Source organism: Hemitrygon akajei, chromosome 14 (genome assembly GCF_048418815.1).
Source record: "Hemitrygon akajei chromosome 14, sHemAka1.3, whole genome shotgun sequence".
NCBI classification, from domain to species: Eukaryota; Metazoa; Chordata; class Chondrichthyes; order Myliobatiformes; family Dasyatidae; genus Hemitrygon; species Hemitrygon akajei.
In genome coordinates, this window is record NC_133137.1 from 96,343,921 (window position 1) to 96,353,999 (window position 10,079).

The following is a 10,079-nucleotide window of genomic DNA, read 5'->3' on the forward strand; positions in this document are numbered from 1 at the left end:
TTTCTAAATAACAGAATGCAGAATAACGTGTAATGGCTCCAGTGGAAGGTCAGAACAGATAAACAATACAGTGCAAGATCATAACAAGGTAGATTGTCAGCTCCAGATTCCAGCATATTGTACTCAGGGAAACATTTGATAATACTATAACAGTGGAGTAGAAGCTGTCCTTGATCCTGGTGGGACGTGTTTCAGGCTGGGTATCTTCTGCTCAATGGAAGAAGGAAGAAGAGAGAATGTGTGAGGTGGGTGGTGGCTTTGATTACGCTGGCTGCTTTACTGAGGCAGTGAAAAGTGTAGACAGGCTCCGTGGAGAGGAGGTTGGTTTCCCTGATGTGCTGAGCTATGTCCACAACTCACTGCAGAGAGCAGTGGACACAGCCCAGTCCACCATGGACACGGCTGTCCTTATCATCAAGAGCATCTACATGAGGCACTGCTTCAGGAAAGCAGCATCTATCCTTAAATATCCTCACCATCTGGGCCATCCCCTCTGTTTGCTGGTAAAGTCAAGCAGGAGATGCAAAAGTCTGAAATGCCACACCACCATGTTCCAGAACAGCTACTGTCCTACAACCATCAGAGTCTGGAACTAGTCTCCACTACCCTAATACGACCTCAGCAATGGGACACGATGGCACTATGGACCTGTTTCTAATTGTGATTGTTTCACTAATATCTTGTCTTGCACAGCCTCTTCACTGTTTTGTATAATTGAGGTTTAGTTTATTTCTAATTTCTACATGAGTTATGAATAATATACATTCTGTGTGTTGTGTGAATCTACATGCCTGTGATGCTGCTGCAAGTTTGATGCCTGTGAATCTGTAATTCACCGTACTTATGCATCTGACAATAAACTTGACCTGGAGTCAGTATGTAGAAGACAGTGGCATGTAGCTAACTGACTGACTTTAAAGGGCTGAATGTCAGTTCAGTAACTAAATAGGAACTATGTGGGTTAGAGGGGTTTAATGTTGAGTTATTCCCACTGTCTCTCTCACTCTCATTGTCAGTTTAGTCAATTCCTCACCTCTCTGATGCCATCCTCATCAGACTGATGAGACACTTGGACAAGATCTGTGTTCTATCAGATTTTACTGTTTCTAGACAGATCTGTGTTCTATCAGATTTTACTGTATCTAGACAAATACGAAAGACCAGGAATTATTTGCAAAATTGACAAACAGTTGGCTGATTTTTAAACAGACAACAGAGGTTTTCATGCAATTGTGCAAAGGTATTTATGGGCCCATTTCATCTTCTGCAGCCCAGTCAATGTGTTGTAAAATCTCATTCCCTGCAACTATTCCAGTAAATCCCCTCTGTGTCTTCTTCAGAACCTTCCGTGTGCAGTGACCTGGACCCAACACACCAAGTGCGGATGAAGGGAAAGAGTTAATTTTGCAAAGTCTGTGCTGCCTTCTCCTCAGTTCAGCACTGAGTGTCGAGGTGGGGAGGAAGCAACAGTGGGACAGGAAGGCTGCTGGAAACTGGACTCACACAACAACAACACACACAGCTCAAGATGCAATTCTCTTTATTATTGGCTGAGAAACTGAGAGAGTACAGTCACCATAGGCAGTGGCAACGAAGGAATCGAGGTACTGAATCAATCACTGGAAATAATGAGTGGACGGTTCTGGAGTCTTCTAAATACAGTGTAGTTTGTAGGCACAAACAAAATTTGTGTGTTCTTCACAGCGCTTATCATTCCAACGTTTCTCACCTTGAAGTAGAGAAAAAGAATCTAACATTGACCTGTTCATCCACAAGCATAATGTGCAGATGCTGAAAATCTGAAAATAATTCTGGAAACACTCAGGAGGTCAGGCAGCATGTGAAGAGAGAGAAACAGGAAGGTCATGCAAGGAAACATTAATTCTCTCTCCACAGATGCTACTTGATCTGATGAGCATTTCTAGCATTTTCTGTTTTTTGTTTAATCTAAATGTTTTCTCTTTTTGAGTCAGTGTCTGTAGGCCATGAATATTTGAATAAAATGAGCCTTTTCTGGTTGGCTGCTGGTGACTATGGGCGTGCCACAGGGGAGAGTGCTAGGATCGTTGAGCAGTTTTGGGCCCTTATCTAAGAACAGATATGCTGGCATTGAGGAGGGTCCGTTGTGGGAGAATGATTTTGGGAATGAAAGGTTAGCATATGAAAAGTGTTTGATAGATCTATGTCTGTACTCACTGGAGTTTAGAAGAATGAGGGGGATCTCATTAAAACCTCTTAAGTTTTGAAAGGCCAAGATAGAGTAGATGTGAAGATGTTTCCTATGGTGGAAAAGTCTAGGACCAGAACATACAGACTCAGAATAGAGGGGCATCCAGTTAGAACAGAGAAGAGGAGGAATTTATTCAGCCAGTGGGTAGTGAGTCAGTGCAATTCATTGCCACAGATGGCTATGGAGGTCAAGTCAGCAGGTATATTTAAAGTGGAGATTGATAGGTTCTTGATTAGTCAGGGTGTCAAAGGTTACAGGAAGAAAGCAGGAGAATGGTGTTGAGAGATATAATAAATCAGGCATGATGGAAAATTTGAGGCAGTTTCTAGAGTAGGTTACATGGGCAGCACGACATTGTGGGCTGAAGGGCCTGTAATGTGCAATAGTTCTATGTTCTAATGGCAGCACAGGCTCAATGGGCTGAATGGCCTAATTTTGCTCTTATGTAATGTGGTTTTATGAGTAAGGATAGCAGCAACAACTCCATCAAAATGATTCTAAACACAGGCACCCAAGGAAGTTTGAGTCCTCAGTCCCCTACACTCCTCTCTTTACACTCATGACGAGCGTTACCAGATTCTGCACCAACTCCATCTAGATGTTCACTGATAATCCCACTGTAGTGTGCTGTATCTCAAGTAACAATGCTTCGGGGTGTGGGAAGGAGATAGAAAGCTCAGTGACATGTTGTCATGACAACAACCTTTCCCCAATGTCAGCAAAACAGAAGAGCTGGTCATTGATTTGAAGAGGTGGGCAGTGCACATGCTCCTGTCCACATCACCGGTGTTGAGATTGAGAGGGTTGTGAGCTTTATGTTCCTGTGAGTGAACATCATCATTAACCTATCCTGGTCCAAACACGTTGATGTCACGGACAATAAAGCTCACTATTGCCTCTACTTCCTTTGGAGACACATTTTTGACATGTCTCCAACAACCCTCACCAATTTTTACCAAAAGCATTCTATCAGGATGCATATTGGTAACTGCTCTGTATGTGTCCACAAGGAACTGGAGAGAGTTGTGTACACAGCTCAGTACATCACAGAAACCAGCCTCCCCTCTGTGGACTCTGTCTACACTACTTGCAGCCTCAGTAAAGAGTGAGCATAATCAAAGACCTCACCCGTCCCACACAACTCTTCTCTCCTCTCCTGTTTGGCAGAAGATATAAAAGCCTGAAAGCACAGACCACCAGGTTCAAGGTCAGTTTCTATCCCACTGTTATCAGACTCCTGAATGGACCTCTTGTATTCCTGAACTCACATCTACTTTGTTATGAACTTTCACTTTATTGTTTACTGACACTGCACTTTCTCTGTAGCTTTTACACTTTATTCTGCATTGTTACTGTTTTACTTCGTTCCTCTTCAATGCAGTGTGTAATGATTTGATTGATATGAACAGCAGTACGAGACAAACTTTTCAGTGTATCTTGATAAACCAATTCCAGTTACAGAGGAAGTTCAGTGCATGTAGGCTGTAATGTGCAAGCTACTTCCTGTTGTGGTCTATGTGCAGTCAGAGTGTGTTGCTAAAACCTGACACCTCACTATATTCACTGGGCATTTGGATTGTTCCAGTTTGAAGTGGCTGGGCTCACCCTGGGTTGGAACTCTTTGTGTAAACTGGACAATAACTTGGCCCCATCAGAGAAAAACTGAACCCTTACCATTTCATGGACCTCCAAATGGGAGCAGAATGAGGAATCTCTGGAACGCAGAAGATGAATATTATATTCCTGGCTTCAGTTTCACTCAGAAAAGTTTTATATTTCCTTTACGTGGCAACACCTCTACTTTCTTAGAAGTTTGTGAGGATTCAGCATGTTATCTAAAATTTTGACAAATTTCTGTAGGTTCATAATAGAAAGCATACTGACTGGTTGTCTGGAATGGAAACACTAGCGCCCTTGAATGAAAAAGCCTACAAAAGGTAATGGATACAGCCCAGTCTATCACACATAATGTTCTCTCCACCACTGTGCAGATTTACAAGGAGTGCTGTTGCAGGAAGACAGTTTCCATTATTACTGACTCCTGACATCCAGGTCATGCTCTCTTCTTGCTTCTGCCATCAGGAAAGAGATACAGGTGCCTTAGGCCTCGCACTATTGGGAAAAGTTATTAGTCCTCAACCATCAGGCTCCTGAACCTTCATTCACCCCAACACTGAACTGATGCCAGAACCCATAAAATTACTTTCAATGACTCTACAATTCGTGTTCCAATATTATTTATTACTAATTTACCTCCCATTTTATTTGGTTCTTTGTTTCTTTTGTATTTACACAAGTCATTGTCTCTTGCACATTGGTTCTTGGTCTGTCTTTGTGGGTAGTTTTCATTGATGCTATTGGCTTTATTTGTATTTACTGTGAATGCCCAAGCAAATGAATCTCAGGGTAGTTTATCGTAACATATATGTATTTTGACATAAATTTACTTTGAACTTTTTACTTTGAGTTTCTTTATCTGCAGCGATACAAACTTGATATTACATCCCTTGTACATGCTCCACCTGCATGCTCACACTGAGTTGAACCTAAGTGTTTTCAATGTGAAATATTAACTCTATTGTTCTCTCTGTAGATGCTGCCTGACCTGCTGAATGTTTGTGAAATTGATGGTTTTATCTCAGATTCCCAGTGTTGTCTGTTTTGTTTCATCTTCATACACTGTCTGTTCCCCTGTCCCTGCATTACATCCCATTTATCCTGCTCTAACTGGGCAATGAGTCCAGTTCTGCTGAGCATGGGGCTGGTTCATTCCTTCTGTTGTGACAGACCTCTTCAATACTGCGTCTGAAATGGACTTCAAAGAAAATAAGAGGTGGATTAGAGGATTGAGCAACCAGGACAACCAGGGCAGTGAATGAGATTTTAAATGACGGACTGTCAGGGTGGGGAAATCTCATGGAAGTAACAGAATCCTTGGAACAAAAGAAACCGGATCTGAGAGTAAAAGTCAGGGAGAAGGAATAATGACAACTCGGACAATGAATCATTGAGCACAAATACACAGACTGATCTCATAAACACCAGAGGGACAAATGACAGTCGAGCTGAAAATGACTGCACATGAATGGACTCAGACTCCAAAACCAAATGGGAATTGGAGATGGGACGTTAAAAGGGAGCAGAGAGACAACATATTCACACAAAAGTATGTGGAACTAGCTGTCAGAGGAAGTAGTTGAGGAAGGTATGATAGTGTCTTTTAAGAAGAACTTGGACAGGTACAGGGAGGGATGAAACTTAGAGGAAATGGGGCAGGAAATTGGGACCAACTGGGTGGGCATCATTGTCGACATGGACTAGTTGAGTTGTAGAGCCTGAATCCTTGCAGTATTGTTCTCTCAAGCATTGCCTCTATAATGCTGGTCAGACCAGACCTGCTGTACTGTGAACTGTTCCATTTCACTGTTACATAAAGGACTGAGAGGCACTGGATCAGTGAACTGATCACAAAACACGGAAGACAAGGAAAATCCAACAGGCTGAGGCTTTTTCTCCACAAGAGAGAAGATTGAGGGGTGAGAAGCCCTGGACATCCTCACTATGAAGGATTAATAGGGTGGATGTGAAGAGGATATTTTCTCTTGTGTGTGAAACCAGGTTTACTGGTGATAAATGTAAAATAGTCACCAATAAATCAAAGAGAGAACAGATGTAAATCTTCTTGGCTTGGGTTTGATGGGCAGGTGGAGCTCTGGACCACAAGTAACTAAAACAGAGAGCACAGATGCATTGAAGAGAGAGATAGATAGAGAAAGGAACAGATGGAAGTGTTGATGGGTTTGGATGAAGGGTGGGGGAGGCTCCTGAGGAGCAGGAACATTACCATGGATCCCGTGGTTAAGTGCTGGGTGAAATGCTACAGATATCAGAATACACACCGGTGTAAAATTCCCAGGTTCCGGAATTAAAACAGTTTTCGAAGTTCCAGCCCCAGAAATTCCGGACTCTGTCCCCATTGTGTGAGGTCATGGAATGGGAAAGGTTTAGTTTATCTCTGATGGGACAAGCATGTTGCCCAGTCCACACAGAGAGTTCCAGCCCAGAGTGAGCCCAGCCACTTCAGCCTGGGAACACATCCTAACTCTAAAATAAGTTACCAACATCCAGAACAGTGAATCTCAGAATCACTCATTACAGTAACTACAGAGCCACAACTACAATTAATATTAGGATGTTAGAACCAGGGATTTTAACCAGGCCAGTCTGAAAAAATCACTAAGCAACTAACATCAACAGATCATTTGCAATACCAGAGGAAACAACACACTGGATCATTGCTACACCACCATCAAGAGTGCCTACCATGCTATTCCATGCCCTCACTTCAGGAAGTCTGATCACCTGGCTGTACTTCTACTCCCTGAGTACAGGCAGAGACTGAAGACTGCAGCACCAGTAGTGAGGACCAAGAAGGTATGGACAAGGGAAGCACAGGACCGTCTACGGGACTGCTTTGAATCGGTGGACTGGACTGTATTCAGGGATTCATCTTCAAACCTGGATGAGTATGCTGCAGTTGTTATCAAATTCAGAGGACCTGTATGGATGAGTGTGTGCCCACAAAGACTTACAGTACTTTCCCAAACCGAAAGCCATAGATGAACCAGGAAGTACGTTGTCTGCTGAAGGCTAGATCTGTGGCATTCAAGTCTGGTGACCCAGGTCTGTACCATAAATCCAGGTATGATTTACGAAGGGCTATTTCAAGGGTGAAGCAGCAATTTTGAATGAGGTTGGAAGTGATGTTGGATGCACAGCAACTCTGGCAGGGTCTGAAAAACATTATTTCCTACAAAGCGAAACCCCGTAGCATGAATGGCACGATATTTCACTACCAGATGAACTCAACGCCTTCTATGCCTGTGTTGAAAAGGTGAATATAACTACAGCTGTGAAGATCCCTGCTGCACCTGATGACCCTGTAATCTCTGTCTCAGAGGCCAACGTTAGGCTGTCCTTAAAGAGGGTGAACCCTTGCAAGGTGGAAGGTACCGATGGAGTACCTGGTAAGGCTCTGAAAACCTGTGCCAACCAACTGGCGGGAGTATTCAAGGACACTTTCAACCTCTCACTGCTACAGGTGAAAGCTCCCACTTGCTTCAAAAGGGGCAACAATTATACCAATGCCTAAGAAGAAGAATGTGAGCTGCCTTAATGACTATCGCCCAGTAGCACTCACATCTACAGCGATGAAATGCTTTGAGAGGTTGGTCATGACTAGACTGAACTCCTGCCTCAGCAAGGACCTGGACCCATTGCAATTTGCCTATTGCCACAATAGGTCAATGGCAGATTCAATCTGAATGGCTCTTCATACAACGACCTTAGACCACCAAGACAACATAAACACCTTTGTCAGGATGCTGTTCTTCGACTATAGCTCAGCATTTAATACCATCATTCCCACAATCCCGATTGAGAAGTAATAGAACCTGGCCTCTGTACCTCCCTCTGCAATTGGATCCTTGACTTCCTAACCAGAAGACCACCATCTATGCGGACTGGTGATAACATCTCCTCCTTACTGACGATCAACACTGGTGCACCTCAGGGGTGTGTCCTTGGCCCACTGCTCTACTCTCTCTATACCCATGACTATAGGCATAGTCATAGCTATAGGCATAGCTCAAATACCATCTATAAGTTTGCCGATGATACAACCATTGTTGGTAGAATCTCCGATTGAGACGAGAGGGTGTACAGGAGCGAGATATGCCAACTAGTGGAGTGGTGTTACAGAAACAAGCTTGCACTCAACATCAGTAAGATGAAAGAGCTGAATGTGGACTTCAGAAAGGGTTAGACATACCAATCCTCACAGGGGGATCAGAAGTGGAAAGATTGAGCAGTTTCAAGTTCCTGGATGTCAAGATTTCTGAGGATCTAACCTGGTCACAACATATTGATGCAGTTATAAAGAAGGCAAGACAGTGGCTATACTTTATTAGGAGTTTGAAGAGATTTGGTATGTCAATAAATACACTCAAAAACTTCTGTAGATGTACCGTGGAGAGCATTCTGATAGGCTGCATCACTGTCTGGTATGGAGGGGCTACTGCAGGGGACCAAAAGAAACTGCAGAGGGTTGTAAATTTAGTTGTCTCCATCTTGGGTACTAGCCCACAGAGAACCCTGGACATCTTCAAGGAGCGGTGATGCAGAAGGGCAGAGTCCATTTTTAAGTAACTCCAGCACCCAGGGCATGCCCTTTTCTCACTGTTACCATCAGGTAGGTGGTACAGAAGCCTGAAGGCACACACTCTGCATTTCAGGAACAGCTTCTTCCTCTCTGCTATCCAATTTTTAAATGGAGATTGAACCTGTGAACACTACCTCACTTTTTAAATATATATTATTTCTGTCTGTGCATGATTTTTAATTTATTTAATATACATATACAGTAATTGATTTGCTTATTTATTTATTATTATCTTATTTATTTTTCTTCTTCTATATTATGTATTGCATTGAACTGCTGCTGCTGAGTTAACAAAAATCATGACACCTGCCAGTGATAATAAACCTGATTCTGACCATTTCTGATAGTAATGTTTTACTCCGGATTTATTGCATTTTATTTACTTTGATCCAAATTCCCAGCTGCTGGGATGGGAATCAAACTCATGTTCCTGGATCATTAGGGTACAGACAGTAACTTAACCCCCACACTGCCATACCCCTGTTACTCTGCATTATGTCAGGTGTAATTCTGTCTGTGGTGGCAATATAACACGTCATCATTAACTTTACCTGCAATCTGTCATTCAAGCCAATCCATGCCCGTGGCTTGCTTTCATCCACAGCACTGACCATGTCAGAAATGAAGTTGTCATGGATGCTTGAGAACACGGATGCCAGATGTCCAGAATGTGGGAGCTGATTACAGAATTCCTTTAAACAAAAGAAATAATTTTCCTGTTGTTGAGAATCACTATTCTTCATTTTCCTGACATCCCTCTGTAAATTATCCGACGTGATGTTGGAAATTCAACAACCTTGTTACATGAAACAAAGTTCTTGTTCTTCAAACACTTTGTTGTTAAACACACTGTGTTAACTCCTGGAAGTGGAGTTCCTCTAAAATCCAAAGACTCCAGAGAAATCACTGGTTTCAGGGACTTACCTCAGCTGCCGTCCATGCCCTTTTGTCACTGAAAAACCGGTAACAGGAGTTTAAAGGAGGAAAGTAAAACCAGTTTTCATCACAGGGTCCTCTGGATAGTCTATAGCTTTCAAGTTTCTGCTGAGTCCTCTTCAGAACCAAGGAATTGTTTGTCCCTTTCAGTCAAAGAGAATTAGAATTTAAATCAACTACAATAACCAAAGTACCAGTTACAAACAGTCACAGATTTTGCTGTTTTACAGTCAGTGTTCGAGGGGAGGAAGGAGCACCAGCTATAGCTGTGGCCCCTCTAGTGTTTAATACAGACCTAATGTGATCTCCCCCAGTCCATCTCTTGTAAAAGGGGAAAAGGACAGATGGAGGATCTGCAGGCTGATCGGCCTGACACAGGGAGTGGACAAGGTGTTGGGAAATGATCTGAGTGATAGCACAACTCGTCATTTAGAGCGGTGTAGTTAATCGAGGTCAGTCACACAGAGATGTGAAAGGAAGGTTGTATTTGACTAATGTATGAACAGGCAGTTGTCCATGTGCTATGCTGATTACTGCATTTCAACTGGATCTTCAGAAATATTGTCCAAAGTCCACAAAGCTTTACATTCAGGATAATGAAAACCATAGGATCCAACAGAGTGAGATGTTCGATTATAAAGCAAAATACTGCAGATGCAGGAAATCAAAAATAAAATCAAAAACTGCAGGAGC

General features: G+C 42.7%; 1 long non-coding RNA gene across 1 annotated transcript; it reads right to left on the bottom strand.

Annotated features, from left to right (window-relative positions):
* Positions 1-1,562: 1,562 nt before the first annotated feature.
* LOC140739024 (uncharacterized) lies at positions 1,563-9,480 on the bottom strand. The gene is made up of 3 exons (XR_012101543.1): positions 9,375-9,480; positions 9,002-9,142; positions 1,563-1,729 (listed from the first exon to the last, which is right to left on the bottom strand). It is a non-coding gene; the product is annotated as an uncharacterized lncRNA (long non-coding RNA).
* Between the last annotated feature and the right edge of the window lie 599 nt (positions 9,481-10,079).